At 48.8% G+C, this 23,194-nt stretch overlaps 1 long non-coding RNA gene across 7 annotated transcripts; it reads right to left on the minus strand.

Annotated features, from left to right (window-relative positions):
* Positions 1–1,064: 1,064 nt before the first annotated feature.
* Positions 1,065–19,275, minus strand: LOC123017933. Of its 7 annotated transcripts, XR_006413694.1 has the most exons (6): positions 10,150–19,275; positions 8,353–8,517; positions 5,707–5,856; positions 2,580–2,665; positions 2,199–2,471; positions 1,065–1,451 (listed from the first exon to the last, which is right to left on the minus strand). It is a non-coding gene; the product is annotated as an uncharacterized LOC123017933 (long non-coding RNA). The 7 variants fall into 7 exon arrangements; XR_006413696.1 differs by lacking the exon at positions 5,707–5,856; XR_006413697.1 differs by lacking the exons at positions 2,199–2,471; positions 2,580–2,665 and having other exon boundaries at positions 10,150–13,438; positions 14,984–19,274.
* Between the last annotated feature and the right edge of the window lie 3,919 nt (positions 19,276–23,194).

Genomic DNA, 23,194 nt, shown 5'->3' on the forward strand with positions numbered 1-23,194 from the left:
AAACCATTGAATCATGTTTCAAGATTTAAGAAAGATGCAGGTAAATTAGAAGGGGTCCAGAGGAGGGCAACAAAAAGGATCCAGGGTTTGGAAACACTGCCCTGTGAGGAGAGACTGAGAGAATTGGGCATGTTCAGCCTGGAGAAGAGGAGACTGAGGGGGACACGGTATCCCTAAGTACCTCAAAGGCTGTCACAAAGAGGGAGGGCAAGGTCTCTCCTTGCTGATGCCAGAGGGTAGGACACAGAATAATTAATTCAAGCTGCGACAACCCAGATGCAGGCTGGACATCAGGAAGTTTCCTCACGGTCAGAGCAATACAACTGTGGACCCAGCTGCCTAGAGAGGTGGGGGGCTCTCCCACACTGGAGACATTCAAAAGGAACCTGGACAGCCATCTGAGTGGGATGGTGTAAACTGGTGTCCTGCAACATCAGGGGTTGGACCCGATGGCATTCTTGACCCCTTCCAACTCTACTATTCTATGATTCTATGTTCTGAGTCAGGGACACGGTACATGCAGCTGCTGAATGGCACCTCCCATGCTGGCTGGGGCTCATGAGAGTTGGTAGTCCAGTAATATCTGCAGGGCCACAAGTTGCCCAACTTTGTGCTAAGGGTTGGCCAGGAAAGGTAAAAAGATTTGGTGCTTCAGCCCCAGCTGCTTTGCTCTAAGGAAAGCCTGAGAGTATTCTTGAAGGCAGTGCCCAGCATGCACTCCCATCCACGGGCCACTGACGTGGGGCAGGCATACAGCTCCTCCCCAGTGCAGAACATAAAAGGACTTGCTGAGAAGCCTGAAAGAGCTAGCAAAAACCTCCATACAGTAGCTCACGCTCTCCTCAGCTCGGTGCCTCCCTTTGCATAGGACTGCAACTCCCATCATGCCTTACCAGTTTGACTAAGACCACTGGTCGACTTGAACAGATTGCTCCCTGCCCCCAGGGTGAGGGCCCCAGGTGGAGGCCAAGGCCTGCAGGCCATCCATCCACCTGTGGTTTGTACCCCGAGAGCCTGTCCCCAGGTCCCTTGCACGGCCCGACTGTGCGAAAAGCAGCACACCATTCACCTTATGGGAGCTGTTTTATTTGACATTACAGAGAGCACATTTCCTTCTTTAGCACAGCGGGCAGCAAGGCTCAGGTGTAGGCAGGCACAGGACCGTCCTTGCTAGGTAGTCAGAAGGAAGAGAACACCTGAGTAGCAGAGAAGGAAAGGAACATGGCAGGCAGACAGATGTGCAAGAAGGGATCCCATGTGCCAGCCAAGGGGGACCTTGCAGGGGAAATGGAGGACAACAGCTCTTGGTGCGGATGGGACGTGTCCCATCTCATGGACCATACCCACTGGACAGGTATCGCGGCCCCTTTCTTGGAGTTTCACTCTCCTCTCCAGCTTGCATTTCTTTCGAGGCATCACACCCGTTCTTGAGCTGCTCATACCAGCATCTCCTACGGACAAAGTTGGGGACAATCATCATTTCTTTTGTAGGAAATAAAGGCACTGTACTGCACACTCTTGCAGAGTTTGAACCCCATTCTTTGTGTTTTCGAGTCAGCCTTTCCCACAGCTTTTTACAGTTGAAGAGGTTGCAGCCTCAAACTTCTGAGACTACATCAATGTGGCTATTTTATTCAAAAGATGTTCATGCTGCCTTTGGCAGAACTTCCAGGGCAGCTTCCAGAATCTCACTCAGTGCATTACTGGTCTTGCCAGACCCCTGAATGTGTGAGAACAGCACATTTTGGCACCCCGTCCCCACATGCAGGCAAAACTGCTGGTGCACCAGTGGTTCGCCTTGAGAGCAGCCATTTGTATTTTTGCTTCTTCAAAAAAAACAAAACAAAAAAACCCAAAAAACCCGTGACCATTTCATAACTTTCTAATGAAGTCAACAAGCCAAGCAGATAAAGCAAAATATACAGAACACCATCCTATGACTGGTCATGTTTCCTGCATGACCTACAAGATGCTCCCTAGAGGTAAGTTAATGGGGTGCTCCTTTCCTCTCTTCTGGGGCTTCTCCCTTTGCTTCCCCTCTGACCTGCAACCCCCAACCTGCTTCCAGCTGTTCAGAGGCTCTGAGAACCCCACCATCTAATCACATTTCATAAAGAAACCCATCATATGGAAGCTGTTGTTGTCACTCATTACACTTTTATATTACCCATAGCCAAAGTTCTCCGGCTGGTTCATACCATCGAGGTCACCCATCCAGATTCCAACCAGGCCCGATCCTGCTTAGCTTCCAAGATTAGGCAGGATCAAGCACTTCAGGCTACACAGAACGATAACTGTACAACCCCTGCAGCCAGTGATCTTCCCTTCCATTTGCCAAGAGGACTCACTCCTGCTAGCAGAAGCCCAGGTGGAGATTTCCTGGACTCCCCTTTCTCACTGCAGGCCTCAGTGCTGCCTCCCGCACTCTCCTAGCCAGTCCCGCCACAGATTTTGGAGGACATGGGAGGTGGCTGGAAGGGGGAAGGAGAATAAATTACAATCACCTCCCTCCCCTCACTTGCAGAGTGAGAATTTAAGGTTTGCACCTCTTTTTGCTCCCAATAATTATCAGCACGTACCTTCCTATATATTTCACATGGGGCGGGGGCTGCACTGTCAGTGATTTTTAGCCAGCCAAGCAATGCAGACTTGTCTTTGTCATTACCTGTTAGAAGTTTCTTAGTTTAGTAGTTAAAAATGGGTTTAAGATGCTTATTTTATGCTTACTTTATTTTCGCTTATTTTATGTTATTTTTAATATTTATATTTTATTGCATTTTAGCAACCATTATGTATTGCCCAGAAAGTTTCAGCTACTGGGTGGCATAGAAATAAAATAAAAGGATAAATAAAATTATTATTATTATTATAACATTTCTATGCCGCCCCTTGACGAAACCTCGGGGCGGCTTACAACATGATAAAATATATTGAAATACAATAGTACATAATAAATTACCATTAAATACAAAAATACAAAAAATACATTGATTTACAAATATAAAATTAGAATTATCAGTATAAAATAAAAATATAGGAGGAGAAAGAGAAGGAAGAAGAAGTTGCCCTGGCCAGATCATATGTTTTAACAATTGAAATGATGTTTAAATAAAAAGGTCTTTACCTGGCGCCGAAAAACCAGTAACGACGGAGCCAGGCGGACCTCTTTGGGGAGTGAATTCCATAGGTTGGGCGCCACCGCAGAGAAAGCCCTCCTCCGGGTACTTACTCTCCTAATTTCTTTCATGGAGGGTTCCCGGAGAAGGGACTCTCCCGCAGATCTCAAGGGGCGGTCGGGCATATACGGACGTAAGCGCTCGTTCAGGTAGCCAGGACCCAAGCCGTTTAGGGCTTTATAGGTCATAATCAACACCTTGAATTGGGCCCGGGCTTCAATGGGAAGCCAGTGAAGCTGACGGAGGACTGGAGTCATGTGAGCATAACGCCCCGTCCCCGTCAGCAACCTGGCAGCTCTATTTTGCACCAATTGAAGTGTTCGGACTGTCTTCAGGGGAAGCCCCACGTAAAGCGCGTTACAGAAGTCTAGGCGGGAAGTCACCAGCGCATGTGTCACCGTCGCCAGGCAGTCGTACTCCAGGTAGGGGCGCAGCTGATTAATCAGCCGAAGCTGAAGGAAGGCGTTCCTCGCTACCGCTGTCACCTGAGCTTCCAAAGAAAGCTCCGGGTCGAGGAGTACTCCTAAGCTGCGGACCTTATCCCTAAGAGGGAGTGTTGCACCATTCAGGACCTGGTCAAATCCACCCTCTCCGAAACCCGATCCGCCAACCAACAGGACCTCCGTCTTGTCTGGGCTGAGTTTCAGTTTATTGGCCCTCATCCATTCCCTTACCTCGGCCAAGCACCGGTTCAGCACAGCCACTGCCTCACCTGGATTAGTGGAGAACGAGAGGTAAAGCTGGGTATCATCAGCATATTGATGATTCCGCAGCCCACACCTCCTGATGACCTCTCCCAGCGGTTTCATATAGATGTTAAATAGCAGAGGGGATAGAATGGAGCCCTGTGGTACCCCATGGCATAGTGCCATGACGTAGAGACATGGTCCCCCAGCACTACCTTCTGGAATCGACCGTTGAGATAGGAGCGGAACCACTGCAAAGCAGTGCCTCCAACCCCCAATCCCGCAAGTCTATCCAGAAGGATACCATGGTCGATGGTATCGAAAGCCGCCGAGAGGTCCAGAAGAACCAACAGGGATGTACTCCCCCTGTCCTTCTCCCTGCACAGGTCGTCGTACAGGGCGACCAAGGCAGATTCAGTACTGTACCCGGGTCTGAAGCTGGACTGAAAAGGATCCAGATAATCAGTTTCATCCAAGAGTGCTTGGAGTTGTCCCGCCACCACTCGCTCCAACACCTTGCCCAGAAACGGGATGTTGGCCACAGGTCTATAGTTAGTGGCCATCTCTGGATCCAGTGACGCTTTCTTCAGGACCGGTCGTATTACCGCCTCCTTTAAAGGGGCAGGCACTCGACCCTCCCTCAGAGAAGCGTTAACCACTTCCAAGATCCAGGTCCCAATCCCGTGCTTGGAGTTATTTATTAACCAAGACGGGCAAGGATCCAATGGGCAAGTGGTGGGACGTACTCTTCCAAGCACCTTGTCCACATCATTGGGCTGCAATAATTGAAATTCCTCCAATAATTTTGGACCAGACGGTGGCATTGGCGACTCCTCAGAGACCTCTGATTCATTAGTGGCGTCCAGCTCGTGACGAATCTGAGCGATTTTCTCCCTGAAATGCCTGGCAAAGTCGTCACAGCAGGCCTTTGAGGGTGGCATCGGATCTTCCTTAGGACCCAGGCGAACCAGGCCTTGCACCACTCGAAAAAGCTCCGCCGGACGGCATTGTGAGGAGGCAATGGAAGCGGAAAAAACTTCTTTTTCGCCGCCTTCACTGCCACAGCATAGGCCCGATAGTGGGCTCTCAAGTGTGTTCGGTCAGATTCATCCCGTGATTTCCTCCACCTACGCTCTAGCCGTCTCCCAACTCGCTTCATCGCCCGTAATTCAGGTGTATACCAAGGGGAAGAGCGGACTCTGCCCGGTGGGAGAGGACGCTTAGGAGCGATCGTGTCCACAGCCCTGGTCATCTCTCCGTTCCACAGTTCGACCAGAGCCTCGACAGGAGCACCAGTCTTGTCAGCCGGAAACTCCCCCAGGGCCCTCAGGAATCCATCCGGATCCATCCGGCTCCGGGGGCGGGCCCATACAATCGGGTCCGCACTCTTATAGAGGGAGAGGCCGCTCTCGAGCACAAACCTCACCAGGAGGTGATCTGACCATGACAGGGGAGTCAAACATAAGTTCCTCACCCTCAGGTCATCCTCTTCCTGCCCCGTCGAGAAAACCAGGTCCAGAGTGTGTCCACGTTCATGGGTCGGGCCAATGACGTGTTGAGACAGGCCCATGGCCGTCATAGAGGCCATGAAGTCCTGAGCCGCCCCGGTCAGTCCAGACTCAGCATGGAGATTGAAGTCCCCCAGGACCAACATCCTGGGGGTCCTCAACACCAGGTCCGAGACGGTCTCTGTCAGCTCAGATAGGGAGACTGCTGGGCAGAAAGGTGCATGGTACACCAGTAGAATCCCCAAACTGTCTCGTTCGCCCAACACCAAGTAGAGGCACTCCAGCCCTGGTCTCAAAGGGACCGGAAGACCCGTGAGAGCATCAGCATTCCCCCACCTGGTGCCCTTGAGAGGCTGTGGACTGCAGCTTCCAGTATCCATGGAGTGAATCCAGGCATGGCGCAGAGGGAAGTGGTGGTCCAAATATCTGGGGGTACCAGGTGGTGCAGGGTAGCTACACATCCTCAACTGTACACTTTACATTTCTCTAAACATATAAATAAATAGAGAGGCATATCACACAGATGTACAGTGGTACCTCGGTTCATGAATGTCTCAGTTCACGACCAAACTGGGTCACACACAGAAATTTTGGAAAAATTTTGCCTCAGGTCGCAAACTCTGCATCAGGTGACGATCATGACCGTGGCCGTCTTCCCTGCATGGACATGATCGCAATCGTGGCCATCTCCTCCCCACCCCAAGCACGATCGCTCTCGCATGATTATCGTTTGGCTCTCCCGCCAAACAATAACCTCCCCCTCACCTAGGTTACTCTTCTCTACTGTACTTTGTTACTTTGTTTCAAATTTTCGTGATAAAAAAAATATATTTACAGAATGGATTAATCTGATTCACATGGAACCTTATGGGGAAATTTGACTCGGCTTGTGACCAATTCAGGTTGCGGCCAGTTGTGGAACGGATTAAGTTCCTGAGCCGAGGCACCAGTGCGCACACCTACCCACAAGCACACGCTTACTCCTTCATTTGGATTGTTGCTGCAATCCAGCCATTCCCCATCTGGTCATTATTTAACATAAAATAAATAATGATGAAGTAGATAAATGAGCAAAGAGCAAAGAACAAAAGCATGCACTTCAATGAAATAGATAAAATGGACCTACAGCCACCTCGGACCAGAGGAAGAGACAAAACTGCCTATCTGGACAGCCAGTTCTAACAAAAACACCCTTTTAAATAAAAAAGGAACAGCTTAATAAATAGAACAAATGGACTAAGCTGGGGTGGGGAACTTCCAGGGCTGTGCTGGGGAGCTTCCAAATGCAGCAAAGGCAACAAGATATGCAGAACTGGCCCTGGGGAATCCAAGCAGAGCCCTGCTCCTGGTCTGTGCCCAAGCGCTCAAGCACATGGACTGGGAATGTATGGCTGGAGATCCAGGAACAGGACAGAGTGGTGGCCAGCCCTGCACAGAACGGCCTCTGCCCAACTCCATCTGCCTCCAGTTCTTGCGTGCCCACGCATAGAACAGCGCGGGCACGCCGTGCGGGAGGCCAGACTCGCAGCATTTTTCAGTCATTCCCGGGTGAAAACCCTGGTCGCTGCCTCTTCGAGGGCATCCCCCTTGTTGTAACCCCCCTCATAATCAAGCATGTAGCCAGGGCATGGCTCATCACAAGTAGCATGTAGCCAGGGCATAGCTCATCACGAGTAAAAAGCATGATCAGGGTGTCCTGTTCACATGAGAACAAGGACACGAACACGGATGTGCACGCTACACAAGGCTGACAACAAAGCAGGCTACGCTCCAGCATTACCAGTATCACCGCAGACGCTATGCCCTTGTACCCACGCTTGCTTGCTTTAGCATGATAAATGTGCAAATGTGCTTTCCCCTATTGTTCCCCTATTGTTCGCTGTCATTCAAGCATAAGTATGGAAGAGTATAAAAATCCTGCCTTCGATCTGCTCAGCACCACACTCCTAGAGTGCTTGGTCCCTGCAGGAAAAATAAATCTCTCTCTCGATAATTCCAACCTGTCTCTGGTCTCGTCCGTAAAATCGCGCCATACAACACCCCTCCTGATCGCTGGTTGAACTGCTGTGATGTCACGGAATCTCAAACCTCTGAACTGCTCAGGGTAGGAGGAAGGTCAGGCTATGTAAGCTGCATTTTGGAATTCTGTTTCATAGAAACAGGTTGTGATCATCGATGTGGCTGAAGGGAGAAAAGCCACAACGGCCTCCCCCAGCCTGACACCCCTTTGCTGCTTCGAACTGCCACTGGTGTCACTTTTGGCCACTGGTCAAACTGGCTGGAACTCATAGGAGCTGCAGTTCAAAACACCTAAAGGGTCATTTTGGGAGGCTGAAATCAGCAGCGATCCATTCAGGACAACCACTGAGACAGCATTTTGGAACATGGAAACTATATTCTTTTTCTGGGGCATGCAGAAAAAGTTCCATGTATAAATTCAAAACAACCAACAAAAACTGTTTCCTGAAAATGGCTTAGCAGGTGGTCTGATAGAGAGAAGCACATGTTCCAAATCCTCCAGTGCAGAGTGGCAGAGGTTATCCCCACCTCCCTGCTCCTTTCCTTCTGCCTTCTCACGAGATGGGCATTCTTGGCCATCTAGGTGGAAAGCCTCAGAAGGGGACCTCTCATATCCTGGTCACTCCTGTTTTCCCCCCTCCCCCACCCCTGAGGTTTCAGGGTCTTTCTGCATCAGCTGCAAAGCGATGGGGGAGAAGATCCGACCCTTAAGTCCAAGGATGGTGCAAAGTTCTCAGCCCCTGGAGCTGGGAATCCAAAACAAGCTATGGACCTTAGACAACACCTAGAACCCAAAAGATCACTATCTCTGTATATTGTTGCTGATACGTGAAGCTTAAGCTTGTCCTGGGCATTTACAGTACTTAGCACAACAAACTGAGAGGTTCAAAGTGCTTACTCAAATGCTCCAACTGTATAGACATAATTGTCCGACCACAATGCGATGTGATGTTTTGCTCATACCTTCAATGCTGCTCTAGCCCCTCCATCCTGAATCAGTTTCCACTTCCCCCAAGGAATTCTGGGAATTTGTGTATAACATTCAAAGTGCCAGGTTGCAGGAACAATCATCTGTGGTAGACATCCCTAGATCTGCTCTTCTCTTTGGATTAAAAGAATGAGCATCTTCTAAAAGTGATTAGGAAAAGAAAATCAGAACACACATTTCCTGGCCAGACTGTTTTTGTTTTGTTTGCATATTGAAATCCCTGAATAAGGTTAAAAAAGACACATGTAAATATTATTAATGTACAAGTACCTTACCTGCGCATACTAAGAAAATGTGGAATTATAGTGCCATCTGGAGGTGGAGGAGAGATCCCACCAAAGTGAATAAAATTCATTTAGAATAAAGTAGCAATGAACAGATCATGTAGAAAAGACACACACATTGCAAATGCAGGTATCCGTACACCTTATAATCATTTGTCACCGTTCCTTAGAAATAGGGGTAAGGCACTACATGCATTTACAAATCTATGCCCATTTTATACCATGCTAATTTCCATGGCGTCTCCCACAGGATTCTGGGAATTTCAGTTAGGAGAATTTGCCAAATAGATAAGTTGTGGGGGAGGTTTTTGGCTGCTATCAGGAGCAGGCAGAATGTGTGCTTCATGCAGTGACCACAGCCTGTTGAAACAAGTGAGAATTACCTACTCTCAGTATATAAGCAAACCCTCAAACTCATTACCATTTCCAAACACAAGTTTTAAAAACTCAATGCCTCACTGGGGTTTGAGGGAAAGGAGAGAGAGAATGTCAGGCACTGCTTAAAGACTGGCATCAGCCAAGCCCGATCCTGTTAAGAGTTTACTGCAGAAATATCACACATCAGGGAAGAGAAATGGGAATACTGTTGGCACTCCAAGGTAAATTCCAGGGAGTGGGGAAATCTTTTGAAACTTATCTTGTGGCACTGTCCTGGCAGGTAGCAGTAAAACCACCTTAGTGGAGGCTCTCCAGCTTCCCATCCTAACAGGTCTAGAGCACAGCCATGGAGGAACTGGCACGTAATGGTGGTGGGGGGTCCAGACAATGCTGCAGTGGGTGTACGAACAGGTTTGCCACCTGCTCCCTTGCCTATGAAGCGACCTGTGGTCCTCCTGCTGTGCCAGCCTCAGCCCTGGCCAGCACAGTCAGTGGTCAGGGATAATGGTAATGGCAGATCTGAGCACCTGGAGCACCCAAGACTAGGCTGTGGAGCAGGGGTGGGGCACCTCCAGCCCACAAGGCCCCCCATCTGGCCTGTGGAATTCCCCCATCTGGCCACGTCCTCTCCTAGGTGGGGGACGGGAGCAGAGTGCAGGTGAAGCATCCAATCCTAGTCAGCGGCTAGTGCGCGCCGGCTGCTACTTGTGCTGGGTGGCTTCACCTTCACAACACCTTCCTGCATAAGGCAAAGCCAGAGGCCTGCTCAGAGACCAGCAGAAGGGCCCTCTGGGTGCCACTGAGGGCGTGGGCATCCAGTCCCTGCAGGGCTGGCAGGGGGTCACTTGCCACCAGCCCCTCCAAAAGCATTCCTTCCTCTGGCTTTAGCTCCTTCCCACCCCACCCCACCGGCAGACCACCCAGCAGGGACGGCCTGCAACTAAGTGTCGGGCTGAAGACCACGGCACAGTCTCCATGCAGCAGCTGTGCTCTCAGTTTTGCCTCAGTCCTCGTGCTCTGCCTCCAGTTCTTACGTGTCTATACAGAGGACGTAAAGACACGCCTTTGTGGGAGGCACCCTGGGCCTGACTTCCCCGCCACCCCAAGTACCTTTTGCGACCGCAGAGACAGGTCACCTCTTCTCACAGGAACACGACACTTCCCTGCGGTGCCCCGAAAGGCGAAAGGGTTCCAGTGTTGCATCTGGACAAAGCAGAGAAAGCAGGAGGAGAGGAATTCTGTCTTTGACATAAGATGCAGCTGCAGTCCCAGCCTCATTTACCAGAGAAGAGGTCCCGCCTTGCGCTGTGGGTTCCTGCTGAGTAACATGATCAGGACTGCGCCCTCTCTCTCTGATCATCCAGAGCGGTTGGTTGAGCAGGTGAACTTCCAGATGTTGTTGAACTATTTACATAATTCCTGATCACTGGCCACATGGGCTGTGTCTCATGGGACACGGAGTCCCCCAACATCCTAGAGGCTCACCAGTTCCCCAGCCCTGGGATGATGGGGCAGGGACTTCTTTTGGCTCACCAGGTAGTATTTTGCCAGATAGTCTGTCTGTATACTCCAAACCTACAGGAAGGACACCACACCAGCCTTCCCCAGTCTGGTCCCTCCAGACATTTTGAATATGACTCCCAGCAGTCCTGTCCATTGCCCACGTTTGGCTGATGGGAGTTTCCAAAACCTCTTGAAGGCACAAGATCACAGAAGGGTGACCAACATAATTTTGATATTCCAAATTCTTTACCTAAGGAGAAAAGCTGAAGGAGAAATGATATTCTGCTTGGGCATGTATAAAGTTCATGTTTCATTCAGGATCCCCACTTGCGGTTTTGCAAAACAGGATATATGTGAGACCGGCAACAAAATGGAGGAGGATAGCGAACTCTCTGTTCAGATTCCAGCCACTCCATTCTAGTTCCTCGGCCTGGTTTCCCATTTTCCCCTCAACAGGGGCTCCACTTCCTTAGGTTGTTCTGGGGTCACCCCACCCCACTTTGGGGCAGTCACACTGGCCCTCAAGTTGGAAAGTTGAAGGCCGACATGGCTACAAACTGAAACAGAGGGGCTGCTGCTAATTCACACAATGCAATTGCTGTCATGTTGGGGTGAGTGTATACTGAGGTCACTACTGTCAAGATAACCTCAGCCGTAGGTTTCCCCATCTCTTTAACCCCCCAACCCTCAGCCAGCTCATGGGAAGCACAGGCTAATTCGGGTTCAGAGGGATTCAAACCAGACCCCCACATCCTACTGAAACTGGTGGGTCAAGTAGCCAGCCTCCTATGTGCAAAAAGGACATGGAAATAGTAAAATAATTGAAGAACATCACACAGAAGAAATCCCAGTGAAAACAGGGGCCATACGCACATGACTGGTTCAACAGCGGCAATCAAAAGAAGGATCTGCTTTGAAGAAGCTCTGTGGAGGTTTGGAATAATACATTCAGGTTAACATTCACAGTTCCAACCCTGTGGAGCCAAGAGTCTCAGACTCCAGCTGGTTGCAGGCAGCTTTGTTAATCGTCACTTACCTGGGTCTGCAGCTGACCACGCACCAAGACCTGGTTCGCCTTCCTTCCTTCCTTCCTTCCTTCCTTCCTTCCTTCCTTCCAGCCAGATGTGGCTGACTTCAGTCTTGCACAGTGTGTGCAATCACACACAGCCCTGTAGTCTATCAATGTGTTTTTAATTTGTGAAGCAAAAGCACACTCTCAAAATCTCTTAGAAGTGAAGGCTTCCCAGAGGGATTGCAACAGAAACAGACAGCTTTTTGGTATCTTAAAGACCATCAAAGTTACTGCTGTGGACTGAAGTCCCCTTCATCAGAGACAAGTGATGATATCCTAAGTTAGAAGCTGAACCTACACCAAAGAGCGCATATTCTGATCTACTCAGGATAATTGTGCATCTGATGAAGGGGACTCGAGCACAGGCTTCTCCAACCTGGTGCCCTCCAAATATATTGGGATTACAGTTTCTTGTACCCCCTAGCCAGTCATGAAAACTTAGGTGATCATAAATATGCTAGGTGAAGATGCCAAGACTCTTTGTTGCATTAAACAAGAAGGCACCACTGATCAGTGTTAAGTGATCCTAAGTATACAGCCTTGTTGAAGACCAAAGGATCTAACTTGGTGGATGGGACCAAAATCCTAGCCCAGCATCCTGTGCAAGAATCCCAGCAACCAGCTCTGTGCAGGGGTGTCCCATCTACCTTTTCCCCTTCCGATCTCCAGTTGCATTCCCTACCTTGGGAATATTTTCTAATGGAAAGCAGATAATAAATCATACAAATAAAGAAAAAATGTTTTTAAAATGATGCAGGGGGAGTTTGAGCTAGTAAACATCGTAATGGGCTACTGACTTTTGTGGAAAAATCTGCAAAGGGGGCAACCACGTCATCAAGCAAATGGGTAGCTTTCTCCCCACTGCCCCACCAGGGTGTGGGTGTGTGATTCACACACTCAAACCCCAGTAGAGTTGAATAGGGAGAACTGGACTTCACCATCCAGTCCCAACCCTTTATATGTAGGAGCATAAGATGCTGCAGGATACTGAGTCAGAACATGGCTCCGGCTAGCCCAGCATTGCTGACACTGACTTGCAGGGGTTCTCCAGGGTTTCCTTCCCAGCCTAAGTGGGAGTTGCTGGAGATCAAACCTGGAACTTTCTGCATGCAAAGCAAGTGTCTATCACTCCGCACTATCCTTAACTCACCAGTGAGCTCCAACCTGACCACACCTGTGCAGCTCTTAGGTCACATGCCAGATCTCAGCCTGCTAACAGTATGACCCTCCCCAGAAGCAGGGCCACCGAGTTCAATGGAAGCTATTTCCAGGTATGGGGGATTGCAGGCTAAAAAGCCCCATCACCCAGAGCTCGTTGTTCACGGAGTGGACAGAACTGCCCTTACGCCAAGTCAAGCCACCAGTCCACCTAGCCCAGCTCCAGCCTTCCCCAATCTAGTGCCCTCCAGATGCTTCGGATTACAGCAAAGCTCCTGACCCATTGCCCTGCTGAGTGGGGCTGATAGGAGCTGAACCTCAAAACATCTGGGGGACACCCAAGATTGGGGACGGCTGGTCTACTGTGACAGGCCAATTCCACGTTTTGCTCCTCATGAGCCCAAATGTCAGCAAACCACAACACAGGCACCCCACTCGTGGTATACTCCCTTGCAGCCTAAACCGCTAAGGGCCACGCTGTGGGGTGAATGGCCACGGCATGCAGCCACTGCCACTGCAGCACGGTCCTTTTCCACCACCAGCGCATTGACCCCCCGCCCTGAGGACGGACCACCCATCGATGCAGAGAGCAGCAAAGGCAGGCTGTGTCAGGAGCTCAGTCTCTACAGCTGCTCCCAGATCTCTGGTAAATCAGAAGAGAGGCGGCTGGGGAGAGAAATACGATAAGAATCGGCTCATATTACACGGTCACCCACATGCTCATAAATATAATGCTGACATGAAGGAATGTGTAATTTTTTTGCTAGCTCTTGGAGCGTGTGAAGAATTCACTACTGACCCCTAAAAGGTGAAGCTTGACTCCGAGGAATTCAAAGTATTTTCTCAGCATCGTGGGCAAGCCCCATCTGCCAGTTACGACTTTCTGGACAGAGAAATGCCACTGAGGGGAGGGGCCCTGTGGCAGGACACATCGCAGCCGGACCTGCTCCAACGCTCTGCATCACCAGTCAAAAAAATCAGGTGATGGGAAGGATCCATTTTCTGCCTGAGCCTGCCAGAAGGCCAGGAGACATTTCTCATGTCCTTGGGGAGAAGGCCACCACCAGCAACAAGTTCTGAGAGCTAGAGGCCTCCTCCATCACCAGGTGGCATGCCAATGTCCATCATGTACCTATGTCCACCACAGGCAAGATGGGGCTGTTGCACTCATGTCCTGCTTGGGAGTGTCGTGTGGGTCACTTTGGGAAGAGAATGCTGGAGCAGATGGGTGAGAGGATCAGGCCTGGGCCCATGATCCCCAGCAATTGCTCTATATAGGCATACTGCCCGATACCGGATAGCAAACAACCAACGAAGGACATGTCCTCCATGAGCTTGTACAAACCCCTTTCAAAGTCTTCTGATTCGGTGGCCACCACTACATCTTCTAGAAGCAACTTCCCTAGGCTCGCTAAGCAGTGACTGGGAGTATGAGCAAGAGGATGTTAATATGCTCATGCCTCGTCTGTGTACGTCCTGCAGGGATTGTGCCAGCTATGGAGGGAAACGGGACACTGGACCAAACAGGCCTTCAGCCTAATGCAACAGGACTCCTCTTAGGCTCCAAAACTCAGTGATGGAAGACTGGTTTCCCTGGGGGCGCCACTGGCGAGAGATCACATACAGGGTTTGGTGTGGGATGCGTAAGGCTGGCTAGGGAAGTATCTCCCAGCACCAGAGCCCAGGTCATTTTTGGGGACCACCAGGTGCCTGCTGGGTGCTGGGACTTTTGTGAGGAACCCTGACCCTTGGTCTGAGCCACTGAAGCAAAAGCGCATGCTTGGGAACACATGACAGATCATTTCTGCCTTCACCATTAAGGAGTTCCCAAGAATGTGCTCTTGCTTTATAATCTGAACACACAGGAACAGACCACAAGAATTGTCACAAAAACAGAGTAAGAGGAGAGCATGCAAAACTGAAGCACACTCAGCCCAGCTCTTTCTGTCGTCATGCTATGGGTATCCCTGCATTGCTAAACGTGGCCCTGGGAAGAAAAGCTCCACGGGCACAAGCCCCTGTGGGTTCTGCTAAGGTGCGAGGAATTCACAACAGGGATGTTGATCCTTGTGGCACGTACAGAGTCCCGCAGAAGCCAGCCTCAGCTCCGGTGGTCAGTCACCTCGGGGAAGGGGCATGGTGCTCACAGCCTAAGCTGCCCTGGGAAGAGGAAATGTCACCCGGAGCAACCTGCTTAAAGATTAGGGTTACCTCCTTCTCTTCTCTTGCATCCATAAATAGCAACTTCCCTATTAAAAGAAAATTTCGTAGGTAAGCAATTAAACCATCTGCACACCATGAGAAGCAGCTCATCACCTGAGGACTTTTGCATGTGCCAAGTGAATATTAACAACATGCTGGCAAGTTCAATTAAAAACAGCTATTTATACTATGACCTGATTTGTTTGATTAAATAAGCCATGGTTTGTTAGCTAGGAGTTACGCAAACACATGCAGAACCAAGTGAACGTGTTGGCTCCAAACTACTCATCCATATCTGCTTTGCATAAGGTGCTCTTGGGTTGTTCTTTGTGACATCTGAACCCAGAAGTCTGGGCTGTTGAGGAAGAAACAACCTACTTTTAATCCAAAAACAAACAAACAAACTATGTTTCTCCCTCAGCTCTGAAGTTGTACTCTCACATGCTTTGAAACAACCCACAGCTAACAACGACTGGGTTCAGACAACACGTTGAATATGGGTTGCCATTGAACTGCATTTGGAATAAAATGCTGCTTATGTTTTCTGAACAAGGCTATACCAACAAGGTATAAATTGTTAAAAAAAGAACCCATGAACAGAACTCAAAGTTTATTGTTGGGTTGTGAACTGTGGATTTTTCATTATGGTTTGTTATCTTGACTGGGTTCGGACAACATAAAAACCCATTTTCAACCTTCATACACACTCAACCCTTGAACTGGATGAACCCAGTGATTACATAATCTCACAATATCTCAAGAGCAGCACCCTGGGGAAAACTGTCAAGAGCACACACACACTTTTTAATCTACTGCAGGCTTTCCCAACCTGGCATGCTCCAGATGTGTTGGATTACAAATCGTATCATCTCCAACACAGCCAAGCTTTTTACTTAGCTGGGTTGAGAGTTCTGAGGGTTCCCAGTTGCCTTTCTTTCTCTAATAAATTGTGTCACAAGAAACCCCTTAATGCAGGGGTACCCAGCCATCTACCTCCCAATGGTTTCCACAAAGCGCTTTGCTCCATGTCCCCTTTAATTTTTTAAAATGGAAAAGCTTAGGAGGCCAGGTTCTTCTTCTGTTCCTGAAGCTGCTGCTGACTTGCCTTGTGGCATGTTCCTGCCCCACTCAAGAGCTAAGGGGTAGAGTGAGGGGACAGAGTGAGGCTAGGAGTGGGGGAAAGTGATGAGATAAAGAGGTGGGCGGGTTGTGAGAGAGGAACAATGGGAGAGCAGGGCAGAAGAAGTGAGGCTCAAAGCTGGGGAGGCAAGAAGGAAGACAAGAAGTAGGACTGAGGAGAGAATGTACATGCAAAAGAAATATCTATGTGGGCAGAAGAGAGGGCAGGCCAGAAAGCAGCCCTTCCATTTCTCCATCCCTCTCAGCTTGCAGCCTTGTTATTTATCACCCTCCACCCCTTCCTGACTAGCCAGGCCCTCAAAACAGCCATTTTGTGACTAGCCACATCCTCATGGGAGCCATTTTGTGGTGCTGCCCACAAGTTTCCAAGTGTGCTCACAGATCTAAAAAGAGTTTGGGGACCCCTGTTTGAATGGGTAGTGCTGGTTTAAAATAATGAAAATCCATACTGGAGTTATTTTCCTAAACACTCTCAATGTCCACATACAGATTATTTCTACATTCATAAAAAGCAGCTAGCACTTCAGACTGGGACTGGGGAGACGGCACTCAGCTGAAGAGGGTACACTGGTTAATCTTGGGCAAATCATGGTATTTCAAGCTAACCTACTCTTCAAGGTTAGGAGGTTAGCTTGAAATAGGAGTAGGAGAGTGGGAGAGGGAGATAACAACTTGCACAAACATGCTGAGCTCACTGGGCAAAAGGCTAGGATACAGATATAACAATACAAGTTGATAACTGTCTGCTGACATAGATCACATGAGATCTTGGATGGGTTTTGTCACTATATTGTCTTAGGAGAGGCTTAGGGGGTTCTCTGGATGACGTTGGGCCAGTCTGGAGGCCTGGATTCTTATTCTCATTCTGCTGTGAAACTCTCTGGGTGACTTTGGCCCGATCGCTGATGTGCCACATAACCTACCTCAGAGGGTTGTTGTGAGGAAAAAATGGAGTTACTTGTGTAAGCTGCTTGGGATCCTTGTGGGGAAAGGTGAGATATAAATACTATAAATAAATAGAAAGGAATCATTACTACATTACATTTCCATACCGTTTGTAGCCAAAAGCTCTCTGGGTGGTTTACAACATTTAAGTTATGAACCAGGCTTGACCCTACTCAGCTTCCAAGATTAGGCAGGATCAGGCACTTCAAGCTGTACAGAATCTGCATGCAAGATTCATTAATTACTAGGAGAAATATTCTGCAGCTGTCAGAATATTCTGACAGCAGTAATTTTATCAGCTTAACTGAGGAAGCAAAAGGGAAGCTAAAAGATGGGCTTCACTGGCTCTCTTCTCCCTGAACTGTTCCCATCTCATCAGATCATTATGAGAACTCTACAGTTTCTGAACTGGTGCCTAAACTTCCCCGTTTTCCTTTTCTCTCCGCTTCCCCCTTTTCTTCCCTGCACATTATTTTAGACTGTATACATGAGTGCAGCGCCTGTCATACTTTGTTGCTTTGGATTTTTTTTTAAAAGAGCATCTGTGCACAGCTCTGAGAATCTTTTTGGCTACACAGTATAGCAAAATTGCTTTAAATAGGTCAAATAGGGTCTAAATCACTTCTGTCCCAAGATGTATCAGACTAGAATGGCCACTGCTGGCTGGAGACGAGGCTCAACACATCTTGAGAGAACCGGCTCTGTGCCGACTGTAGCTCATGCTTCTCAATATGTGTTGGCAATGCCCAGTAGCTGGTTCTTTTTGGGAAGACTCCTGGCCAAGTAAAAGGGCATCTCTTTTCAAAATATTATAATTATTACATTATATTTATATCCCAGTTTTCCCCCTTATGAGGATTCCAAGCCTTCCTCCTCTTGCTCCTCCCTGTATTATCTTCACAACATCCCTTTGAGCTGGTTTGGCTGAGTCAGTGGTTGGGCCAGTCACTCAGGGAGTTTCACAGTTAAGCACAGGCTCAAGCGACCTTCTGAGTCCTGTTACGCCACACTGGCATAAATGCTGTAGATGCAGCTTCCCTTTTTGTAGTGCTGCCCAATCCCTTGGCCCTTTCTATGCAAATATTAAATGCACAAGAGCCCCTCAGGATCAGGACACTGACAATCCTACAGATAACACACTCATCATCGCAGTATTTATTTAAAAACACCACTCATTGTACAACACATACATTTGGTACACTATACCCCTCCCTATTCATGTTAGCCATGAAATATTGACACCGCGATGTAAATATTACTATCTTCACATACTGAGCACAAAGGATGAAAGCACCGCTCTAGCCACATGCGTAACAAGGCAAGAATAATTCATAAGGGGAGGCAAATCTTTCCTTGCTCAGGCATATATCTATGAAGAGCAGGATAATGGTTCAACTTCCTAGGAAAATTAAACTCCGCCATACCTGCGCAAGGAAGGTTGTCCTTAAACCCAGGGAGACATTTGATCCATCTCACTCAGTACCGTCTACACACCGGCAACTTCCCCAACCTAGCACCGCAGAGGGATCAGATTAAATCTGGAATCGTTTTCACTAGAAGCGTCCGCTCCACTTCTTCCACTGATCTAGACAGAGATGAAGCGTCTCGGCGGCACGTTCGCAGTATAAGTACTGCCTACATTAAGTCTGCGCTGCGATGCCTGACAGTCAAAATGTATCCCAGGAGTGCCAATTTATATAAGCATCATCAAAAGAGCGGCCCAAGCAGCGAGTCCTCGTGAGGGCTCCCCTTTACTTGAACCTTTATGCCTAAAAAAGCTGCATCGGTTACACTTATTTAAAGATTTCTATCCCTTCCTATTACAGAAAGTCACTTCTGCCCGTATGTGCCAAACACACGTGTGCATTGCCAGACAAAAGAAGTTGCTCGTAAGTCCTTACCTTCCAGGTCGAAGGGCGGGGAGACCGGCTGCCAGAAATATCGGCTGGACACAGTCGCGCTTACCTTACCTAAGAAGCCCACCTAACTCCAACCGGACGGTCAGACTACGCATGGTCCGCTGGGGAAGAGCTCGGCTGCGGCTTGCTCAAGCCAGCCAGCCTCTGCTGCACGCTCTCCCTGAAAGCGCCTGTCGCGGGTTTCCCCGCTGCCCGACGCATCGCCTTGCCGCTCAGCGGCTGCTCCGCATGCGAGCAGGACGAGAGGTCCGCCGGAAAGCGCAGCCAGCACACACGGCCCCATGGCCGCCGCCGCCGCGGCGACTGCTGCCGCAGCTCTCAGTCTGGGCCGCGAGGCATGCTGGGAAGCCGCTCGGCTGCCCAAATTCCGTGCCCTCTCTTCCCATTGGCTGGAGACGTAAGCCACGTTGAGTGCCCCGCCCCCGAGTACGGTGGGCGGAGCTCCCTCGCCCGCATTCTCCTTTCCCGCAGTGGAGGTGCCGCGTGAATGTGAATTCGAATGTTTATTGTTGCCGCGCGATGGTGCTAAGCGGGTTGACTTCGAAGCAGCTCCTCGAATGGATGGCGTTTACGGCCTCCCAGACCGGCGGTGTAAGAATAAAATAAGGGCGCAATCCTGTGCGTGCGTAGAAAGGAAAAAGCACACGTGTACTGAAGTGTACATTGTGGAGGCTTCAGTCCTGTACAAGTTCGAGCAAATTCCACCGAAGGCGCTGGGGCGTTCTTCTGAGCAAAGAGGCGTAAACAAGGGACTAAATGCATTTCCAGAGGGTAGCCATGTGAGCGCGAAGTCCTAGGTGTGTTTGGATAAGAAAAGAATGCATGGCTGGCTAGGGCATGTTGGGAGTTACAGGACGTTTTCCTGTCTAAACATGTATTCTGTTAGTGTTTACTTAGGGGAAAGTGCCCATAAGTTTAAATAGAAACAACAGAGTGCCGTGGCACCTTAACTAACATAATTTGGGTGCAATCCCATGCAGGTTTAGACCTGAAGAGTCTTATAAATTCCAGCATTCCTCAGCTAGCATGGGGAGTGCTGGGAGTTGTAGGACCTTCTTGATGTCTAAATCTGCACAGGATTGCACCTTTTGTCTACTATTGCAGTAAAGGTAATGCAAGTTTATGCCAGAATGCAGGCAATCCTAACCCCAGCCAAACATGACATGGCAATTATCTGGAAATGAGTTTAGTATTTGCACAGTGCAAGTTTTGAGTGTCTACTTTGAAGAAAGCCCATCTGAAGCATATATGGACCTGACACCTGGGTTCCAATAAAAGTAACCACAGAAATGTAGTCTTGGTGAAGAAATGGTGTTTCCTTGGCTGATGGTTTACTTGCAAGCTTGGCAGAATGATTATGTCTGATGGTTACTGGGTGCCACTCCCGCTTTGGAACAGTGGTCAGTTTTGAAGTGCAGGCACTCATTATGGGTGTCTCCCAGACCCTCGTCCACAGGGAGGGCCTGCAAATGCAGACAACTGTGTGCTAAAATACATGAAGTGATGCACCCATGTAACTGCCCCCCAGCTAGAATGCATGGGCCCATAGCTGGGTGGGCCCTGGGGGCCTGTCCCCTTGAATTTTCCATACACCCCTTTTTAAATAATGCTACAAAAAGTTTACAATTTTGTCTTGAAGGGGGTCAGCAAACCGGATGAACTCCCCCCACCTTATGCTATCCCAGAATGTTTAGGCTGGCAGTAGGCCTGGGAGCACACAACATGCTGCCCAGTTTTGTAAGACCAGGCACAGAATTAAGAGCTAGCTGAAGCCATCTGACGTGGATTCAGCCCCTTGGCTAAAATATGCGTGTGCTCTTAAATTCCACCACGTTTTTTCCTGGGGCAGGGGAGTACTTTGAAATCGTAGTGCAGCCAACCAATGAGATAAATTCTCGGATTGGCTGTTTGTTGTGAGCTGTACGTGGCATCGCCTAGCAACCAATATTCAAGCCCTCTGCATTTTTCTTGCTGTCTTTTGTTTGCAAGGTTGCAGCTTTCTCTGCCTGCCCTCCCCAAGGTATCCTTTCATTACTCCTTGATCCTTTCATTTCCTTTGTCCCAGATGTAGGCAGTACCAGCTGCACCTACTAGAGGTTTCACCGGGGCTTTAGCATTGCTTCAGGGGGATGAATTAATAACTGGAGCATCTGGAAGAGGAAATATCCCAATTGTTACATTCCATATCCCAGCCTTGATCCCCTGCCCCCCCCATTCCCCCTCCCACAGAAGGAAAAACCCATTCTTCCAGAGTAGCTAGCAATTAAAAAATTAATGACAACAAAATCATGTAAAACAGTACTTCAGAAATCCTTTAGCCACCTAGCTGGCAGCAAGCCCTGTGGAACAAAATGGGTCTGAGTTCTGAATAATAATGTATGGTATTAGACTGAAATATCAGCACATTAACAACAGTAGTAGCTGTTAAAACCACTTAAAACTGCCAGATATTAGCACATCTGATTTGGAACATACAGGAATTTCATTTCTATTCACAAATCATCAGAATTTGCCCCATCTCACAACCCCAAGTGTGAGCACATTTTCCTGAAATGGATTGCACATTTCTGAACTTGTGATCATATTCAAGAATGCATATTTTTCTTGGGAAAAGTGCTTTAAAAAGTGTATTTTTAAAGTGTTTTCTCTCTTTAGTCAGTGGAGGAAGTTGGAAAATGCAGATGGAAATACACACACTTCCCTTTCGAATGAAAAGAAACACAGTTCACAAATGAGAACAGGACTGAGGTAAACTTGATTGATACTGATGTTTGGAGGATCTCAGTAAGCTTGAGCATCCCTGGTTCTCCCATCCCAACATCTAATGGGCATAAGCCAATAAAAAGGCACCAAAACATAACACAGTGAGTGCTAGATAAGCCTTTATAGGTAGAAAATTTCAGAGATAGGGTGCCACTGCCGAAAAGGCCTTGGATTGGTGCCTCTCTTACCTTAGATGGTGATGGAAATTGGAGAAAGGCCTCAGGAAATGTTCTCGGTGTCCAGGCAATTTCATGTAAGAGTTAAGGTCTCCTTGAGGTATACAGGGTACGAAACCATACAGGTCAGAAGGTCAGGTCCTACATATTAGATGTAGGTATCACTAATAGAAGAGTGTGTGTCTCTGTGTGTATGTATCTCACACACATAGATAGACTATGTGTATGAAGTCACTGCACATTCCTTGCGATATGAGGGCTGGAACCTTCATGCATTTAAGAAACAAAAAGGGCTGAGATCCTTGGAATTGCGTAGTAGCACACTATGAGTTTTGTACTGTCTACATGACCAAGGATATCCAACCCTTCCATGGTTGGTTGGTTGTTTTGCTTTAGGAATTCAAAGAACTGCAAATGGCATTAAGGAATGATGTAAATCACTTCTCCCTCTCTCTCATTCTGTGAGTAAGGAACGCATTTGGTGGCATCACATACAGGAGCCGCTAGGTGTCCACCGAGAGCCTTTGGTGATTCCCTATTGGGAAACCTCTTCCAGATTCTGCTTGACACCTGATACAATGCTGAGCCGTCTTGTGCAGGGGAGATCCCATTGTGCATCACTCCTTTGATCAGACCCACCAAGCCACATCACACTGTTGCGTGCAAGAGCACTGGAACACGCAACACAAAAACACCTACAGATGTTCAAAAGCAAAATCAGTGTTCATGTCTCTGGTCCAGATGGTGTTCTTCCTCCAGGAGAACCTTCTGTTCCACTAGAACAGCCTTCTCTGATGAGGCAGCCCATGTGGATTTGGACTACAATTCCCATCAGTACCACCCCAGAGGGCCAGTGGGTCGGGGCAGTGGCAGGCATAGTCCAGACCTCTGGGGAGCACCACATTGGTGAAGGCTGAGCACTCGAAAACTTAGGACAAGACTAACCGCAATCCCAGAGCAGTTTTCCAAACAGTCACTGAAACCAATTCAGATTTCACTCCGCAGCTGGTGCCACGACCCTGCTGGGGAAGCATCTGTTGATCAGTGATTCACTGGCGCTAACCCTCGGCTATGCTGCGCCACCCAGGGTGGCCCTTTGGTCATGGGTTCCCGGTGGGAATGGGCAGAATGGGAAAAGAGTGGGAGAAGTTCTCCGCTGTGGAACAGGTGCGCATCTTCAGCGCATGCTCTAGCAGTAATCCACTAAATTCTCCTTTTCCTGCCCGGAGAAAAAAGATGTTTGTGTGCCGGCCGGCCCCATCCCATACTACGTGCCT

The sequence above is a fragment of the Varanus komodoensis genome, unplaced genomic scaffold (assembly GCF_004798865.1).
Source record: "Varanus komodoensis strain SLA01 unplaced genomic scaffold, ASM479886v1 scaffold105, whole genome shotgun sequence".
In the NCBI taxonomy this organism is placed as follows: Eukaryota; Metazoa; Chordata; class Lepidosauria; order Squamata; family Varanidae; genus Varanus; species Varanus komodoensis.